This window comes from Delphinapterus leucas, chromosome 2, assembly GCF_059928025.1.
Source record: "Delphinapterus leucas isolate spDelLeu-1000000601 "Yukka" chromosome 2, BTC_Dleu_Yukka2, whole genome shotgun sequence".
Lineage (NCBI taxonomy): Eukaryota > Metazoa > Chordata > Mammalia > Artiodactyla > Monodontidae > Delphinapterus > Delphinapterus leucas.
The window spans coordinates 145,552,804-145,573,621 of NC_143130.1; the positions used below are offsets into that span (position 1 = coordinate 145,552,804).

Sequence of the window (20,818 nt, forward strand, 5' to 3'; positions counted from 1 at the left end):
TTCCTCTGTGACATATTATTTTGCTGTCTCATTTTTTTTTCCTTTTTTTTTATGAGTGGGATTGTGTTCCTGTCTTATTGGTTGTTTGGCTTGAGGCTTGCAACACTGGAGTTTCTAGGCTGTTGGGTAGAGCTGGGTCTTTGTGCTGAGATGAGGACCTCTGGGAGACCTCATTCTGATGAATATTCCCTGGGGTCTGAGGTTCTCTGTTAGTCCAGTGGTTTGGACTCTGAACTCCCACTGCAGGAGTTTCGGCCTGATCCCCATCTCGTGAACCAAGATCCTGCAAGCCGAATGGGGTGGCAAAAAAAAAAAGAAGGGAGAACAATAACAATGTAAACAATAAAGTTAGACTAGGGAACTAACAGATATGTTAGAAAAAAAAAAATATAGATGAAACAACAATCGGAAGGTAAAACAGAACCACAGTAGTAAAAAAGGGGAGGAGAAATTAAAGAGTTGGAAAAGGCCTTGGCTGTGGAGGGTGGGGCCTAAGCAGGGGTGAGGTTTGGGCAGTGGGCGGTGCCAATGCTTGTTTGTTTGTTTATTTGTTCTAGGTTGCTGCTTTTGCTAAGAGAGCACCCATGACCCTGATGATGTTTCCATTCACAATAAAGGGCTCTATTGCCTTCATTGATTAGCTGATCAAATTCAGGTTAGTAGATTTTGTGGACAGTACTTCTCTCTTCCAATTATATGTTAATATTTTGAGAAATGGATACTTTTGTATTTAAAGCTACATATGTATATACCAGTGAAGTAGAAGGGCCAAGTCAATCTAAACTCTATTGAATTATGTACCTACTATGCTACCTACTATGTAAAATCTGTAGTGTATAAAATGGAAAAATATTTTATTTCCTGTTTTATAGTTTTTTACTGTAAAGTAAGGGCCAGGTAAAACAAGTTGTGGCTGAATATGGTACACTGTACTTTTGGCATTGTTGTGTGGCATATTTGATGCTGAAATAAACAGCTCATCTTAAAATTTTTTGAAATTTTTAGTAGCTTTTAAAAGTTTCATTCTTGGGCTTCCCTGGTGGCGCAGTGGTCGAGAGTCCGCCTGCTGATGCAGGAGACACAGGTTCGTGCCCTGGTCCGGGAAGATCCCACATGCCGTGGAGTGGCTAGGCCCATGAGCCATGGCCGCTGAGACTGTGTGTCCGGAGCCTGTGCTCCGCAACGGGAGAGGCCACAACAGTGAGAGGCCCGTGTACTGCAAAAAAAAAAAAAAAAAAAAAAAGTTTTGTTCTTATTTCATTTATACACTCAAATTTTTATTTATTTGTTTTTTGTTCAGTCTGTGAGTTTTGACAAATATATATTCTTTACCATAATCTTTGAAATTCACTCACGTTGCCTTTTTGTAGTCAACCTCTCTCTCCACCTCAATCCCTAGAAATCACAGATCTGTTTTTTGTCCTTGTTGTTTACTTTTTCCAGTATATCATTTAAATGAAATCATTTAGTGTGTAGCTTTTAAAATCTGGCTTCTTTCACTTAGCATAATGCATTTGGATTCACCCATGTTGTGTGTACCAGTAGTTCATTCATTTTATTGCTGAGTAGTGTTCTATTGTATGGATATACTGCTGTTAGTTTATCCATTCACCATCTGATGGACATTGGGGAGTTTCTAGTTTTTGGTGATTATTGCAGTCACACTATTTTTTCTTTTTTTTTTCCTTTGATAAAATGTACGTAAAATGTACCTTCTTAACCATTTTTAAATGTACAGTTCAGTGGTGTTAAATACATTCACATTGTTGTACAGCCATCACCACCATCCATCCCCATAACTTTTCATCTTGTAAAACTGAAACTCTGTACCCATTAAGCAGTAACTCTCCATTCTGTGCTCCCCCCAACCCCTGGCAAGCACCATGATACTTTATTGTTTTGACTACTCTAAGTGCTTTATATGAGTGGAATTATATAGTATTTGTCTTTTTGTGACTGACTTATTTCACTTAGCATAGTGTGCTCAAGGTTCACCCGTTTGTAGCATATTGCAGAATTTCCTTCCTTTGTAAGGTTAAATGATATTTCATTGTATGTATATACCACATTTTTTTATCCACTCATCAGTTGATGGATAGCTGGGTTGCTTCCATGTTTTAGCTACTGTGAATAATGCGGCTATGAACATGAGTGTACAAAGATCTTTTCAAGACCCTGCTTTCATTTCTTTTTGTGTATGTACTCAGAAGTGAAATTGTTGCATCATATGATAATTCTGTTTTTAAGTTTTTGAGAAACCACCATGCTGTTTTCCACAGGAGCTGTACCATTTTACATTTCCACTAGTAATACACAGGGGTTCCAACTTCTCCACATCCTTGCCAATGCTTATTATTTTCTGTTTGCTTATTTATTTATCTCTCTATTTATTCTTTATTTATTTTTAAAGTAGCCATCTTAATAGGTGGTATCACACTATAGTTTTCATTTGCATTTCCCTAATGATTGGTGACATTGAGCATCTTTTCATGGCATTTCATATTGGTAATTTATATATCTCCTTTGGAGAAATGGCTTTTCAAGTCCTTTTTTCCAGTTTTGAGTTGTGCTGGTTTTTTGTTGTTTTTGTTGCTGTTGTGTTGATTTTTAGGAGTTCTTACATATTCTGGATAATAATCACTTATCAGATATATGACTTGCAAGTATTTTCTTCTATTCTGTGGGTTGCCTTTTTACTCTGTGGGTAGTATCTTATGATGCCCAAAAGTTTTAATTTTCATGAAATCAAATTTGTCTTGTTTTTCACTTTTTTTATTTGTGTCTTTGGTGCCCCCCATCCAAGAAATTATTACTAAATTCAATGTCATGATGCTTTTGCCCTTTGTTTCTTCTAAGAGTTTTATTATTTTAGGTCTTACATTTAGGTACTTATCCATTTTGAGTTAATTTTTGTATATGATATTAGGTATGTGGATATCCAGTTTTCCCAGCACCATTTGTTCAAAAGGCTTCTTTTTTCTCATTGAATGGTCTTAACACCCTCCTCAAAAATCATTTGACCATATGTATGAGAGTTTATTTCTAAGCTCTCTGTTTCTGTCTTTATGCCATTGCCACACTATTTTGTTTTCTATAGCTTTGTAGTAAAATATGGAAATCAGGAAGTGTGAATCCTCCAGTTTTTCTGTTCTTTTTCAAGATTGTCTTGGCTATTCAGGGTCCCTTGAGATTCCATGTGAATCTTACGATAGGTTTTTCTCTATTTGTACAAGAGTCACTGGGATTTTGATATAAGCATTGCATGGAATCTGTAGATTGCTTTGGGTAGTATTGACATTTTAGCAATATTAAGTCTTTCAGTATATGACCATAGATGTGTTTCCATTTATTTATGTCTTCTTTAATTTCTTTCAGCAATATTTTGTAGTTTTCATTGTATAAATCTCTCACCTCCTTGGTTAGGTTATTTCCTAAGTATTTTATTCTTTTCTATGCTACTGTAAATAGAATTATTTTTGTAATTTCCTTTTCAGATTGTTCATTGTGTATAGAAATGCAACTGAGTTTTGTCTTTGACTTTGTATCCTTCTACTTTGCTGAATTCATTTATCAGTTCTAACAGCTGTTTTTGGTGGAGTCTTTAGGGTATTCTACGTATAAGATCACATTATCTGCAAACAGAGATAATTTTACTTCGTCCTTTTCAGTTTGAATGCCTTATATTCTTTTTTTTTTTACCTAATTGCTCTGGCTAGGGCTTTCAGTACTATATCGAATGGAAGTGGAGAAAGTGGGCATCCTTACCTTGTTCCTGATCTTAGAGGAAGAGCTTTCAGTCTTTGACCATTGAGTATGATGTTTGCTGTGGGTTTTTCATACATGGCTTTTATTATGTTAAGGTAGTTTCCTGCTATTCCTATTTAGTTGAGTGTTTTTATCATGAAAGGATGTTGTATTTTGTCAAAAGCTTTTTATGCATCAAGATGATCATGTGAGTTTTTCGTTTATTTTGTTGATGTGGCATATTATTGGGTTGGCCAAAGAGTTCTCTCGGTTAATGAATATGTTGAAATATTGGTGAAAATGAAAAATGTTTCTTTTATTTTTACTTAAACGCGAATGAACTTTTTGGCCAACCCAATACATTAATTTTTGTATGTTATACTCTCCTTACAATTCAGGAATAAGTTCCACTGTTTACTGTGGAGCCATAAATTTTAAAATAAAAATGTGATTATATTTTCTTTTTTTAAAAATATTTTTTTAAATTTAATTTTTGGGTGCATTGGGTCTTCATTGCTGTTCATAGGCTTTCTCTAGTTGTGGCGAGCAGGGGCTACTCTTCGTTGCCGTGTGCAGGCTTCTCATTGCGGTGGCTTTTCTTGTTGCAGAGCATGGGCTCCAGGCATGTGGGCTTCAGTAGTTGCGGCACGTGGGCTCAGTGGTTGCGGCACGTGGGCCCGGTAGTTGCAGCACGTGGGCCCTAGAGCACGCGGCCTTCAGTAGTTGTGGCACACAGGCTTAGTTGTTCTGTGGTATTTGGGATCTTCCCAGACCAGGGCTTGAACCCATGTCCCCTGCATTGGCAGGCAGATTCTTAACCACTGCGCCACCAGGGAAGCCCTGATTATATATTCTTTATTAAAAGAATGTTACTTTTTGTTGTTGTTATTAAGAGACCATGATGATTTGTTGCCTTTTTGGGTTGGGGTTGCATTTCTTTTTAAATATGTCATTAAAAGTAAACTAGAGAAAATTTAACAGATCTTGTGGGTAGGGGAAGATACCTAAAATTTATGTTCATTTTGAGTAAAAGAAGAGAGGTGATGCAAAATTATTAGGGGGTATATTGAAACTTATGGTGTTTCCTGATTATTGAAAAATCAGGTAGCTTTCTTGAGTATACAGTTAGATCAGAAATCTACATGCTTTTATATAGTTAACCCTCACAATATAGGTAGCTCTGAGAGTCACCTGTTTAGAAAAGACAAGTATTTATAAGAATTCTCCTATTTTAAAAATGTACTTCCCTGGTGGCGCAGTGGCCTGCCGATGCAGGGGACACGGGTTCGTGCCCCGGTCCGGGAAGATCTCACATGCCGCGGAGCAGCTGGGCCCGTGAGCCGTGGCCGCTGCGCCTGTGCGTCTGGAGCCTGTGCTCCGCAACGGAAGAGGCCACAACAGTGAGAGGCCCGCGTACTGCAAAAAAAAAAAAAAAAGTATGTAAAGAGGACAAAGTTTGGGTGTGAAAAGTCAATTGGCATAACTTTATAATACAACATCAAAAATATTACTGAAGGTCAAATATTAGAAAAGGGATGAATAGCTAGCATCTGGCAATACAGATTCCATTTGCCAAAGAGCATGGCATAAATTTTTAAGACAAATATCATATATTTCCTAAAGTTTATTAGAATTTCATGTACATACTTACTTCTGAGTTCTCAAATAGAAGATTGAACTTCTTGATGGCAAGGATCATTTTAGATTTTGGTGCTTTCTGAAGTAAATATTCCTACAGCAAGTATTATTACTTGCTGAATGAATGACTTAGTCCCACCCATTAGTGGGCTACTTTGAGTTCACTAGAGCACATTTCATCCATAGATTCTTCAAGATTGTCAGGGCAAGAAGTAGGAAGTCAGTTTTCTGAAATCATGAGAAAATAGAATTAGAACTGTGAAAGCTGTACTCCTTATAGAACTCTTAAGCAAAATTGACCTTGAACATTTAGTCTAATGCCTGTTGTTTTTTTGTAAACAGGAAAATGGAGACCCAGAGAGGTGAGGTGATATGCTTTTAGTCACACAGATAGCTGGAGACATGTTATGTAGTGCTCATTTTACTCATCATCCTGCCTCTCTTCCTCATGGGATCATTGCTTGATCTTAGGGTTGGAATAAAGTTAAATTGCTCAATTTAAAATTGTTGATTTACAAAACTCAGTTTTAATTTATTTTTCAATTGATTTTAAGTTAAAACAGGATACTATTGAAATGGTATGAGATATGATCTTAATTTTCAAACAGATGCAAAAAATATGCTAATATTGAATATATAGCTAGAAAAATCGAAGAAATTATTTTTTATTTTTCAACAGCCTCAAAAATTTTTATTTGGCTTAATTTAAAATGTATAATATTTAGGGCTTCCCTGGTGGCACAGTGCTTGAGAGTCTGCCTGCCGATGCAGGGGACACGGGTTTGTGCCCCAGTCCGAGAGGATCCCACATGCCGTGGAGCGGCTGGGTCTGTGAGCCATGGCCGCTGGGCCTGCGCGTCCGGAGCCTGTGCTCCACAGTGGGAGAGGCCACGGCGGTGAGAGGCCCACGTACCGCAAAAAAAAAAAAAAGTATAATATTTAAATAAGACCCAAATTTTTACAAACTTTAGATAGATATGGACCTTAGATTTCTTGTTTAAAATCTAAGGACCCTAAAATGTGAATTATATTCGGCTCTGGAGGATTTCACTTAATAATCATATTTACAGGTATAATTGGTGAAGTTCAGAAATACCAAACAGTTTTCTTTTTTTTTCATGAGCACTACTGAGCCTAGAAAATTAGCAAAAAAAAAAACTTGTTCAATATACTGTTTTAGAAATGGAATAATTTAAAATAAAAATAGGAATCAAACATATAATTATTTACTTTTGGATATTTGATGTAAAGCAGTGTTAAGAGAGTTAAAGCCATGTTTAAGAGACTCAAAGTGGTTTTAAGTTATACAGGAAGTATACCTCTTTGCTCTAATTTTTTTTCTTCCTGGAACATTTTCTGCTCATTTTATTACACTAACTTCATCCTGAAGTTAGTATCTTTAGCCCCTTAGGACAGAGGAGACACCTATTGGGATCTGATTCGCCATGAGTCTCTTGTGCTTCAGCACATCTTCTGAGCAGAGGCATTGGCAGCTTTTGTTGAGGGCAATCTTCTCAAGGAAATTTGCATAGCAAACAGCCTGGGAAGATAGAAATTGTATTACCATAAGGACAGAGGGCAGATTTCCTCGCTGTCCAGGATAGTCAAGATAAGCCCTCTGGGGAGTAGGTGGGATACATTTGCTTGCAACTCCTTTAAAATACTGGTGTTTCGTAAGCTTCAGCTTTCTTCTCCTGTAATGTAACTCACTGTGTGTGCAGGCATCATCTGGCTCTCCTTGTATTGCCCTTTAGGGATTAGAGCTTTGGGAACCAATGCAAAAGATGATACACTGGCTACTGCTATTGTTTTGAGTAGTAAACTTTTCTTTGTCTGTGACCCTGGAGTGTCATATTTTCTGCCAGGATTATTTGATGCTGGCTCACCAAATATCACTAACACAACCTATTGATAAAACAAAGCTGAGTTTATTGCTTACTGCAGTAAAGGAGAACACCACCTTGACAGAACTTTGGTAGTCCCTTAGAGGGACAAAGTCAAGGTAAAAATTTTAGAATTTGAAGTTTGATTTAATTTGAGTTTGCAGTGGTGGTGATCGGGCTTGATTAAGATTGAATAAGTATCATGATATAACAATTTACAGTAGAATTGGTCAAAACAGCAATGCAAGGATTTTAAAAACTGTTGATGCTTTCTGTTGAAGAGTTGATGCGTCTTTCCTGAAGCTTCTGTAATGAACAATCAAGTTATGTCCCTGCAAGAATCTCCTGGAATAGTAGAGTATGCTAATGAAGGCATTGGACTAGTAAAGTCAGGCTAATGTACACAGAAAGATGTGTGTGTGTGTAGGTGTATTAGTTTCCTAGGGATGCTATAACAAATTACCACACAATTGGTGGCTTAAAATAATAGCCCCTAGGGGAAGAATTCTTTCGTCTCTCTTTTAGCTTCTGGTATTTTTAAGCAGGCCTTGGTGTTTCTTGGCTTGTGGCAGCATAACTTTAATCTCTGCCTCCATCTTTACATGGTGATCTTCACTCTGTATCTGTGTCCAAATTTCCCTCTTTTTATAAGGATGCCAGTCATTGGATTAGGGCTCACCCTAATCCAATATGACCTCATGTTACCTTGATTACATCTGCAAACACCCTATGTCCAAACAAGGTCAAATTCACATGTTCTAGTGTTCATAAATTTTGGGGGGACAGTATTCAATGCAGTACAAGGAGTATATGGTTTCGATCCTCAGTGTTCAATCTGTGTGTGGCTAGATGGTTTTGGTTCTCAGTATCCATGAAACTGTCATGGCCGATTGCTTAGCTTGCATGTAGGAATCTCAGGCTCATCAGAGTTCTTGACAACAGCATGACGTGTAGTGAAAAGTATACCAATATGGAAATCAAGGTGCCTTGGTTGTAGTTGCTGTCCTGCTGTTAACTAGCTTGGGAAAGTTACTGTCTTTTCCAGCTATTAGTTTCTCAATGGGTAAAATGGGACGTCTGGAAGAAGAGAAGAGGAATGGATCTCTGAGGGCCTTCCTAGCTCTCAGGTTCTAAAGTTCTGTAATTGTTGAGTGTCTGCTATATACCATATTGGTATTCATTTTGTTGGAGTGAAATAATTGAAAAAAGAAATAGAATGCTTTAAGTGCTGATCTGATAGATTCTGACTTGTGAATGTATTCTGACTTAATTTATGCTTTGTTTACTTGGGTGAAGATCATTAATGAAGATATTAGGTAAACATGGAATTAGCCCATCTCTCTGACTTACATATTTTATTTTTCAGTTTGAATATTGTATTTAGAAGGAAGACATTCTTCAGGTCAGTTAATTCGTTTAAAGTTAGAAGAATGTGTTGTTGCTGAGTTCAGAAAATGAAATAACCTTTTCTGAAGTGAGCATGATGGTAGGGTATGGATGTACTTGATTTCTTTTATGGTTCACAGTCTTCACTTTCTATGTAGTGTTTATTTTTTTGATTTATAGATGCTTGAGAACCTAGAGGAATCCCTTCCCCTCCTCCCCAGCTACTCCTGCAGCTCCATAGAAGGAAGGAAGGAAAAACCATGTTGAACACATTTTTTCCTTTTTTTTCTTTTCTTTATTTTTTCTTGAAGTATAATTGACTTACAGTATTCTATTGGAAGATGATTGTTTATTCGGTTTCTTTGATCAATACAGGCCTATTCAGATGATCTGTTTCTCCTTGTGTGTGCTTTGGTAGATTGTGTCTTTCAAAGAATTGGTCCATTTCTTCTAAGTTAGCAAATTTGTGGGCCTAGAGCTATTCATAATATTTCTTTATTATCATTTTAATGTTTGTAGGATTGCTAGTGATGGCCCCTCTTTCATATATGATATTAGTAATTTGCTTCTTTTTTCCTTTTCTCCTTGGGAAGCTTGGCTAGGGGTTTATTCATTTTGTTGATCTTTTCAAAGAATCAGCTTTTAGTTTTGTTGATTTTCTCTACTGTTTACCTGTTTCCAATTTCATCGATTTCTGCTCTGATTTTTATTATTTCTTTTCTGCTGCTTATATTGAACTTAATTTGTTCTTCTTTTTCTAGTTTCCTAAGGCAGAAACTTGGGTGATTGACTTTAGCTTTCTTCTGTTTAAATATATGCATCCAGTGTTATATAAGTTTCTCTCTCAGACAGAAAATGTAGTATGGCATTTGCTGTATCCCACAAATTTTGATGCTTTATTTTCATTTTTATTTAGTTAAAAATTTTTTAAAAAAATTCCTCAGCACTTTGTTTGACTCATGTATTATTTGTGTATGTTGTTACTCTCCAAATATTTGGGGATTTTCTGGCTATCTTCTGTTATTATTTTCTAGTTTAATTTTATTGTGGTCTGAGAGCATAGTTCAGAATATAATGTGTTATTTTAAATTTCTTAAGGTGTGTTTCCTGGTCCAGAATGTAGTCTGTCTTGGTGAATGTTCCCTTTGACCTTGAGAAGAATGTGTATTCTGCTGTTGTTGGATGAAGTAGTCTATAGATGTCAATTAGATCCAGTTGATTGATGGTGCTATTCAGTTCTATGATATTTTACTGATTTTCGGCCTATTGGTTCTGTTAGTTACTCATAGAGGGGTATTGAAATCTCCAGATATAATAGTGAATTTATATATTTCTTTTTGTAGTTCTGCTAGTTTTTACCTCAAGTATTTTGTTCTGTTGTTAGCTGCATGTGTATGAGGATAGTTATATCTTCTTGGAGAATTGACCCTCTATCATTACATATTGTTTCTCCTTATTGCTGGAAATTTTCCTTGCTTTGAAGTCAGCTTTTTCTGAAATTAATATAGCTACTCTAGTTTTCTTTTGATTAGTGTTAGCATAGTGTATCTAACTTCATCCCTTTTCCTTTAATATATCTATGCCTTTATAAGTGGGTTTCTTGCAGACAACCTATAGTTGGGTCTTGTCTTTTGCTTCACGCTAATTGGTATATTTAGATCACTGACATTTAAAGTAATTATTGATATACCTGAATTAATATTTACCATATTTTTAACTGTTTTCTATTCCTTGCTCTTGTTCTTGGGTTTTTGGTTTCCTTTTTCTTTATTTTGGCCTTCCACTCTGTTTCTGCTTTCTCTCATTTTAATTGAGCATTTTATATTGTTCCATTTTCTATCCTATCTTAGTATATCATTATATTTCTTAAAAAACTTTTTTTTTAGTGGTTGCTCAGAGTATGCAATTATACATTTATAGCTAATCCAAGTTCATTTTCAAATAACACTACACTGCATCATGGATACTACAAGTACCTTATAACAGAGTATTCCCAATTCCTCTCTCACATGCCTTATAGCATTTCTGTCATTCATTTAATTTATCTGTAAGCTGTGATCACAAAATATATTGCTTTGAACACATTGTCTGTTAGATTAAGAATAAGAAAAATAAGAGATTTAATTTTACCTTTGTATATTCCTTCTCTTATGCTCGTCATTTCTTTATGTAATCCATGTTTCTGCCTATGTAATTTTCTTTCTGTCTGAAGAACTTCTTTTAACATTTCTTGCTAGGCAGGTCAGTAGGTTTTCAGTTCTCTCAATTTTTGTTTGTCAGAGAAAGTATTTCTTTTTCACTTTTGAAGGATAATTTTGCTGGATACAGAATTCTAGGTTGGTGTTTTTTTTTTTTTTTTTTTAACACTCAGTATTTCACTCTACTAATTTTGCTTGCATGGTTTTTGAAGAGAAGTTCAATGTAATTCTTATTTTGCTCCTCTCTAGGTAGGTTTATTTTTCCTTCTCTCTGTTTTTTTTTCCTGATTCTTTTCAGATTTTCTCATCTATTCTGTAGTTTTATTATGATATGCCTGGGTATAAGTATTTTAGTATTTATCCTGCTTGATGTACACGAAGCTTCCTGCATCTGGTTTGGTGTCGTATTACCAAAGACATTCTTTTTGTTATAGTGTTGTTGATTTGTAACATTTCCGTTTGATCTTTTCTTAGAGTTTCCATATCTCTGCTTGTATTACCCATTTGTTCTTAAATGTTGTTCACTTTTTCCATTAGAGCCCTTTGCATATTTACCATAGCTATTTTTAACCCAGTGATAATTCTAAAACCTCTGCTGTATATGAGCCTGGTTTTGAGGCATGCTTTGTTTCTTCAGATTGTGTTTTTTGCCTTTACAATGCTTTGTAATTTTTTTGTTGATATCCAGACATGATATATTAGATAAAAAAGAGGAGGTAAATAGGCCTTTAGTGTGAGGTTTTATGTTTATCTGACTAGGAGTTAGGCTGCATTTACTGTTTGCTGTAGCTGTGGTGTCAGAGGCTAATATTTCTTGTAGTGTCCTTGTTTTGGTTTGCTGTGTTGTCTTTGGGTTGCGTAGAGAATCCTTAAATAGGGTCTCAAACTTGAAGTTCCTTTACCTGTAATCCTCTGTTATTGTACAGGAGTTGTATTGATGTGGAGGTAAGGTGGTGGGAGTTCTGTAGTACTGTGATTAGGTCTCAGTTTTTTAAGCCTGATTTGGGTATCTCTTCCCCTGTTTGAAGGGTAGAGGGAGCTGGAATTAGGTACTTCCTTTATCCCAGGTTGGCTAGACACTGTAAAGTCCTGGTACGTTAGGCTCTGTTAAAATAATTTTTTTTTTGTTTATTTTTTCAGGCAGTCCTTTTTAAGAAGAACAGAGAGCTCTGGGTATATTTAAAAATGATTACTTTTCCCCGCCCCCTGCTGGAAGCAAAGAGATTTTTCTCAGATTATCACAGTTGAAAATGTGGTAGGGCTTCTGGAGGTAAAAGTCAAGAAACTGTTGGGACCTTTCAAAGACTGAGTCCACTCACAGGTTTTCCTTCTAAGCTAGTCTACACTGAGTCTCCAGCAATTCGTCATTTACTGTTTAAAGTGTTCCTACTAATACTGGCTCCATCTGAGGGTTTATCTTCCTGGGCTTTTGCTTCTTGCACACTGCTATTCTCTGTATCTACCTGTCTCCCTCTCTAGTTTTCAGGGTGGAGGTTTGCTCTCTGGCTTTAATTCTCTGACAGATTTAAGAAGAGTGGTTGATTTTCTTTTTTTCTTTTCAGCTTTTTTATTGTTGTAAGGACAAGGTTGATGAATTCCAAATTCTTTACATGCTGGACCTGATTGAAGATTAGTTTTGAATCTTTTCCACAGTTTCGTAATGGTAAAGACTTGGTACAAAACCCTTTGCCTGATTTGGCAGTATTACTCATTTGGAATGTGATTTCCTTCTGGCATCAGGTTTGTACATTTTGAGGTCATGCATTGTAATTTGCAAGAACGAGTAAAGAACTTTTCTAGAGGGAAGTTGATACTAGGACTGACTTATGTTATCGGTGAGATGGCTCGTTCTTAGCCCATTTACTGTTATTCTGTTGGCAAGTGTATTTGGGGGCGACAGCCACCTTTGTTTCCTATGTTGATAGTCAAAGTTTCATTTTTATACGTGTATACCTTACAAAAAATACCAGATTTTTACAGCCTGTTTGGGAATAGAGTCATGTCAAATTACACTAATTTGCACTCTGATAAATATACTGATGATGCTAAGAGTGGTTATTAAAACCTTGTGCTGATACTTTGTATTTATGGAACCAATTAATTGGATGACCTATTTAGACTGGGTGTCTTAATTTAATTAGTACATTGCTCACTAATTATTTTTATGAGTAGAATAGGGTAATGTTAATCCTTAAATTTTCTGTGATGTGTTAAAAAACTTAATGCACATCACGAGTATTAGATATCTTGGTAGAAATTGAGACATAGAAAGAGAAATTGGTCTAAATTATACATAAAATGTAGTTTTCTTTATTTTCTTTTGTAAAACATTCATGTTAAAAAATTACTGTGTTACAGAAAATTTAGACAACTTCTTCTTAAAATAAGAGAATCACCCTTAGTTCCACCAGTGTAACATGACTATAGTTACCATGTGGGTGTATGTGCTTTCTAGTCCTTTTTTGTATAGATGATTTTACCTAGTTGTGATCATAATTTATTTTTAAATCTGTGCTTTTCTTTTTGCAATTAGTAGTGCGTTTTCTCATTCTGCATCATTGTGTTTTTAATAGTAATATTTTTTTCATTGAGAAAGGTATTATTAGGTTGATCAGACCTATCACTGTGATAAACTGTGTGTGCATTTAGCTTTTCCATGTCTTTTTTTTTTAAAATAAATTTATTTATTTTTTATTTTTGGCTGCGTTGGGTCTTTGTTGCTGCGCACGGGCTAAGCGGTGAGCAGGGGCTACTCTTCCTTGCAGTGCCAGGGCTTCTCACTGGGTGGCTTCTCTTGTTGCAGAGCAGGGGCTGTAGGCGCGTGGGCTTCAGTAGTTGTGGCACTCGGGCTCCAGAGCGCAGGCTCAGTAGTTGTGACGCACAAGCTTAGTTGCTCTGCGGCATGCGGGATCTTCCTGGAGCAGGGCTTGAACCCACGTCCCCTGCATTGGCAGGCAGATTCTTAACCACTGCACCATCAGGGAAGCCCTAGCTTTTCCATGTCTTTTGGTTTAGCTTTTCTCTGTGCTGTTTCCTTGCCTGGATTTTCAGAGGTCTCAGTCTCTCTTTCTTTTAGTTCCTCTGTCTTTCTTTTAAGGAATATTTTATGTATTTCATGTTCTCTCCCACAGGGCTAATTAACTTTTACTGGATCTTGAAAAATGGATTTTTTTCCTCATATGATTAGAAAACAATGCTTTAGGGCTTATACTGCCAAAGTGATTCACACAGTTCTAGTCGAAAAAATTGAAAATTTGTAACTAGGTGATAAAAATGATGTCTTAGATATGTCAAACTTGGTATTCTAGACTCTCACCCTTAGGTTGTAAATTGTCTTTAGTCAAATAATTTAATATTTTATGTTGTACTTACAAATTGGATTTTTCTTACCTCATGTTTGTGGGTTTAATTTGACATCTTTGTCAGGATTCCTTATTAGATTTCTCTGTAGGCTTCTGACTTTTCCTCTGTCCTGTGACTTTGTGTTTAGAGTTGAATTGAGTTTAGTCATTTGAATGGAAAGTCAGTACTAACAGAAACTTCTACTGAGTCTGATGATTCTGAACCCACCTAATTCTTTATGCACAATCTTTAGCAACCATTAGTTAATTTTCATTGTAAATTATACACTAGATAATTGAATGTTTTTTAAACGGGGCAATTGTTAATCGAACTTTTATTGTGATTCAGGTACTCTGTTGAGTGCCCGAGACAACCACATGGATAAGATATGAATTAAAGTCTTGAGGAGGCAAAAGTCCAAAGGAAAGACAGAAGTCTCTACAGTTATGACAAATAGGGAACTGTGCTCATATAAAATATGCTTTGTGAACATAGGGAGGGAGTAATGATATCCCCAGAGTGGAAGATTAAGGAGTTTGAGAATGGCACTTGAAGGAGATGACCGTTGAGTTGATTGCAGAGATATTTTTAAAGCTAAAATTCAAGTACCTATTCTCCAAAGTTTCTTCAACTCTAGACTTCTCTGGTCAAGTTACAGTGTGCCATAGCATTCAGTTATGGATCTGTAGAGAAAGAATTATTGCTTCTAACAAGGACCCTGATATTTTACATGGTTCAGGATCAACAAAGCAAAATTATATTTTTCTTGGCATATTATGCTTACTAGTAATATTACTATAACTACTGTACTACTGCTACGGCATCTCCCTCTTCCATTACTATTACTAATGTGTTGTCAGTACAGTGCTATTTCTAACGCTATTACTGCTACTCCTCCTGTTCCTTCTACTACTACTGCTGCTGCTACTTTTACTAGATGATACTTGTTTTTCCTGGGGACAACTTTATATTCCTTACAGATTTAAGATGGGAGATTAGATCAAGTTTTAGGCACGATTTTCAAGAGAAAAGAAGTGACTATTTCACAAAAACTTAATAAAATTACCCTCATTTTCAAAAAGTATTCGGATAATTCAAGTTCTAGTTATGAATGGTTACCCTGTGTTTTCCCTTGCTTTATGTTTCTTGGTAACTCTTATTTTATGCATGATAATATGGTTAAACTTTTATAATTAGACTTATTCCAAATAAAAATCAACCTAGATGTAAAGCTTTTCTCTAGTTAAATATAAGCGCTTTTTTTGTTGTTATTCCTGAGGATTCTTAATACTTCTCTGAGCATTCAGGTCAATCAGGATGTTTATGTGAGTTCTAGAATTGCTCTAGAGAGTGTAAGCTATGGAGTAAGGCAGATGTGGTCTGATTCCTGATTTGGATTTACTAGCTGTGCTTGGATAGTTAACTTAGATGCTGAGTTTGCCAAGGCTAGATTCTAGGAAGCCCCTTTTTATTTAGTTATTTATTCATTGAGCATGTTCCTTTGCATTGTTTTAACTTTAGCAAAGTACATAAGACCCTTCTATTTCTTTGCATATGTACTTATGTAGAGAATATTGTTTATAGAATGACCTGTTCTGGGTGTGCCTTTCTGACCTGAAGCTAATTTAGTGCTGAAAAATTTTTGAAGAACCCTAATATTGTAAAAGAGTGGTAAGAAAAAACAGGCTCTTGGTTTATGTTTAAATTCTGTCATAGAATGAGACCACAGGTTGGTTAGGTTTCCCTGTGTGACGTAGGCATAATCATATAGCAAGGGTTGATGAGAGAAACTCTTCACAGCTTCTAGTCTGAGTAAGTTGACTCACTTGGGATAAGTTAGAGGAATCTGAACTATGTTGCCAAACTGTAGGGAGAGATGTCTTTTTTTTTAAAGTTCTGTATTTAAAAATATAGATGTTATCAGTGATAACTTATTTTAGATGTTATCAGTGATAACTGATGAAGGCAGCAGAAAGGTCAAGAGACAAATGTAGTCAAGTCTAGATTGTATCTCCTATAATCTTTTCAGTTAGGTTCTAGAACCAGGTCTGTAAATGTTGAGGGACCCCTTCTAAGGGGACCTGATGATAGTCAAACGCTTGATGGCTTTGATTTTTCTTTGTCTTTTTCCTTGGGCAGTGGAGGTTGGAAATGCATTAACAGTCACAGAAATCTTTGTTTGTATGTTTAATGTTCTGAAAAGAGATATTCTACCCTCCACCCTAGATAGTATCTATCTTAGATACTTAGATTTTTAGAACAATGGTGTTACTGTGTTTTAGGTTCTGAGTTCCTGACTTGAGGGAATATGATATAGGCAGCTGCAGAATAGAAGATAAATCTTATTTTAAAAATATTTATTACTTCCTGTGCACTACTACCAGGTAGTAGTAGTGCTTCATAATACAGGTATGTTCTTAAAAATCCTATCATCCTTTGGTGATAGTTTAATTTATTGTATACACTTTGTAGTTTAGGAGTTGTAAAAAACTGCTACATGGGAAGGGGGATGGCTTAAAAATGTTTGATTCTTTTACATACCAGTAGATTACTTGACAGTTTGATTAATTGTGATTGAAAGTAGAGTTTTTAATTGATCTAATTTTAGATTCTAGAGAATGCTTTACAGAAATACTTGGTTAGTCAATTAATACAGTGGTGGACTTCCCTGGTGGTCCAGTGGTTAACACTCCATGCTTCCACTGCAGGGGGCACGGGTTCAATCCCAGGTCGGGGAAGTTCCACATGGTGTGTGGTGCGGCGAAAAAAAAAAAAAATTACAGTGGTACTTTTCATACGTATTGTTAAATTAAAGTCAGAATTTGTGGAGTGATAGTGTTATACAGTGACACTTGATCAAGAAGATTGTATTAGTTGCCAGCCTCAGATAAGCTTTTCCTGATTACTCAGTCTGAAATAAATATCTTGTAACTTTCTGTCATATTATCTTATGTATAACAGTCTTGTTCCCCCTCTGTGTGTCTGTGTGTGTGTACACATATGTGTATGTGTTTGTATTTGTTTATTGATTATTTTCATGCTGGAATGAAAGTTCTATGAGGAACTTTTTTCTTCTTTTTCAGGAAAACCTTTATTAAATGCCTAAATGAACAGGGCCTGAACTATGTACGTGCTATTAGAGGCTGGAGTGCCTGGCTAAAACCAGGAAAACTGCTGCTCCTTTTTCCTGTTCTCAGAGTTTCTACTGTTCATAGTTGGGCCAGTCCTATGGCATGCAAAGGAGGGGATAAATATCCCAGAGCAAGATTCTGGTGAAGGGGAAGGAAGCCAGGGATAAGGACACTGAGCCATTCCTTCCAGCCAACCCCTTAGGACATATCCTGAGCACCTAAAATATACCTCCTGACACAAAGAATAGGTGGTCAATAAGTATTTGATGGGGCTTCCCTGGTGGCGCAGTGGTTGGGAGTGTGCCTGCTGATGCAGGGGACACGGGTTCGTGCCCCGGTCCGGGAAGATCCCACATGCCGCGGAGCGGCTAGGTCCGTGAGCCATGGCCACTGAGCCTGCGCGTCCGGAGCCTGTGCTCTACAACAGGAGAGGCCACAACAGTGAGAGGCCCGCGTACCGCAAAAAAAAAAAAAAAAAAAAAGTATTTGATGAATGGAGGATTTCCTTTTCTTTTCTTTCTTCCTCCTCCCCCTCCCCCTCCTCCTCCTCCTTACTCCTCTAGCAAGGGTCAGATTTGAGTGAAATATAAATAACTTTAATTCATTTTCATAAAGACTGTGCCAGGAGAATATTTCTGCATGCTAAAAGAATACCTTTTAACACTTTAAAAGTGAAGAATTAAGAGCTCATTAGTTTTAAGACTTGCTGGTTTTCATCATTGTAACCTATTAAAGGAAAATATAAATCGTGATAATTAAATTGAGAATTCAAGAGAAATTTTGGTTGATGAAGTGATAATAGATTTGTGATAAAATTATAATTAAAATTTTAGAAAAACTTGAGTACCATGAAATCACTAAAAGAAAAAAGTTAAAGGAAAAATCTCTGAAGTAGACCTTTATTCTAGAATCTGGAGGAGAAAAGGAGTATAAAGTAGGCTTTAAGTAGGATAGGGATTGCCAAAGCATGCCAATCTGAGGCTAAATGACAGCCAGGAAAAATGCCCTAGAACAGATGTTAGATGGAGGAACCCAGAAGTAATACTTTCAACTTGCTGTTGAATTAGATTGTGTTGGATCCATCATGGACTCTCCTTAAGGCCATTGACTAATAAGTTCAGTTTGCTTAGTGCTATCTTCAGTGTCCAACACAGTGTCTGGCACTTAGTATTCTCTGCATAAAATTTTTTCCTGAGAACTGCATTAATCTGTAGGTAGTAAATTCCTGAGAGCTGATTTCAGACACTTGAGAGGTGTCTTCATTCCCAGATTGTGGTAGGTTTTTAGCCATGTATAATTAAAAAATTTTTTTTCTCTTAACCTTTTGGGGTGAAGGATGAGAACTTGTGCCTATGGCCCTTGCTAATACAGTTGACCCTTGAACAATGCAGGGTTCAGGGGCACTGACACCTCCTCCCAGCCTATACAGTTGAAAATCCTCTAAGTAAATATTGTAAGTTTGCGTTGTCTATTTACAAGATGAACCTGAATTGTCTGTCAGTACCTACATCAGTATTGTCTTATATGATACAAAACACTGTAGATGTAATACCTGATACTAACACTAGACATCAAAAATGAAAAGATAGTATGAAAAAGAAATTCATATTTATTTACAGCTATAACAGTTCATGCATTGATAACAAAGAGGCAGCAGTATTATTACTTTATGGTAGCCTAGTGTAATTGATACGATTGCTTCACGGTAGCCTAACCTATACACTAATGAATGAATCATTATAAAATTTTTATGGCATACAGTGTTTCAGTCATATTCATAATACAATATTAGAAACATTGTTACATTAAAAACACCCTACTTACCTGTGGCGATAAGCAGCTTCTCCAATTATGAGAGAGTGGCATGCTGTATGGTAATGTAATTCTTTGAAAGCAAAGTTATAAAACAGTAAGAAAATGAACACATTATTAATTTTATTTTAAATACCACTCACCTTATGCCTATGTAAGGATAGGCTATGCACTTCAATACAAGTTTTGCACGATGTTCTACACAATGAATACTTGGGTGATGTTGATGATAATGATACAAAAAATCTCATACAGTTCTTGCTGTACAGTTATTAAGTTTTCCACAGGAAGACCACACATACACCTTAGATGAGTTTTCTTTTTTATATTCTTTTCCATTATAGATTATTACAAGTATTGAATGTAGTTCCCTGTGCTCTACAATAGGACCTGGTTTATCTATTTTATATATAATTGTTTGTATCTGCTAATCTCAGACTCCTAATTTGTCCCCCCCCATTCCTCTTTGGTAATCATAAGTTTGTTTTCTATGTCTGAGTCTGTTTCTGTTTTGTAAATAAGTTCATTTGTATCATATTTAATATTTCACATATAAATGATACCATATGATATTTGTTCTTTTGTCTGCTTACTTCACTTAGTATGATAATCTCTAGGTCCATCCATGTTGCTGCAAATGGCATTATCTCATTCTTTCTTACAGCTGAGTAGTATTCCATCTCCTTTATTCATTCATCTGTTGATGGACATTTAGGTTGCTTGCATGTCTTGGCTATTGTAAATAGTGCTGCTATGAACATTGAGGTGCATGTATCTTTTCAAATTCGTTTTCTCTGGATATATGCCCAGAAGTGGGATTGCTGGATCATGTGGCAATTCTGTTTTTAGTTTTCTGAGGAACCTCCATACGTATGTTTTCCACAGTGGCTATACCAATTTTCAGTCCCACCAGCTGTGTAGGAGGGGTTCCCTTTCTTCACACCCTCTCCAGCAAAGTCTGTAGACTTTTCAATGGCCATTCTGACTGATGTGAGGTGATACCTCATTGTAGTTTTGATTTGCATTTCTCTAATAATTAGCAATCTTGAGCATTTCTTCATGTATCTATTGGCCATCTGTATGTCTTCTTTGGAGAAGTATCTCTTTAGGTCTTCTGCCTGGTTTTTGATTGGGTTGTTTTTTGTTTTTGTTATTGAGTTGTATGAGTTGTTTATATATTTTGGAAATCAAGCCCTTGTGGGTCACATCTTTTGCAAATATTTTTCCCAGTTCATAGGTTGTCCTTTCATTTTGTTTATGGTTTCCTTTGCTGTGCAAAAACTTATAAGTTTGATTATGTCCCATTTGTTTATTTTTTGCTTTTATTTCTATTGACTTGGAGACTGACCTAAGAAAATGTTATTATGATTTATGTCAGAGAATGTTTTGCCTGTGTGTTCTTCTAGGATTTTATGGTGCCATGTCTTGTATTTAAGTCTTTAAGCCATTTTGAGTTTATTTTTGTGCATGGTGTGAGGGAGTGTTCTAACTTCATTGATTTACATGTGGCCGTCCAGCTTTCCCAAAACCATTTGCTGAAGAGACTGTCTTTTCTCCGTTGTATATCCTTGCCTCCTTTGTTGAAGATTAATTGTCCATAGGTGTGTGGGTTTATTTTGGGGCTCTCTAGCCTGTCCATTGATCCATATATCTGTTTTTTTTGTGCCCGTACCATGCCGTTTTG

The 20,818-nt window shown here is 36.2% G+C and overlaps 1 protein-coding gene across 9 annotated transcripts in view; it reads left to right on the plus strand.

The window, feature by feature from the left end:
• Positions 1–20,818, plus strand: part of FUT8 (fucosyltransferase 8) — a 331,756-nt gene that overhangs the window by 61,323 nt on the left and 249,615 nt on the right. For 5 of the 9 annotated variants that reach the window (XM_022570337.3, XM_089907845.1, XM_022570343.3 and 2 more), the window contains exon 2: positions 558–655. The exons of the other annotated variants lie outside the window; for them this stretch is intronic. The gene's annotated coding sequence lies outside the window, so the exon portion shown is untranslated. The remainder of the gene's footprint in view (positions 1–557; positions 656–20,818) is intronic. 9 annotated transcript variants of the gene reach the window in all.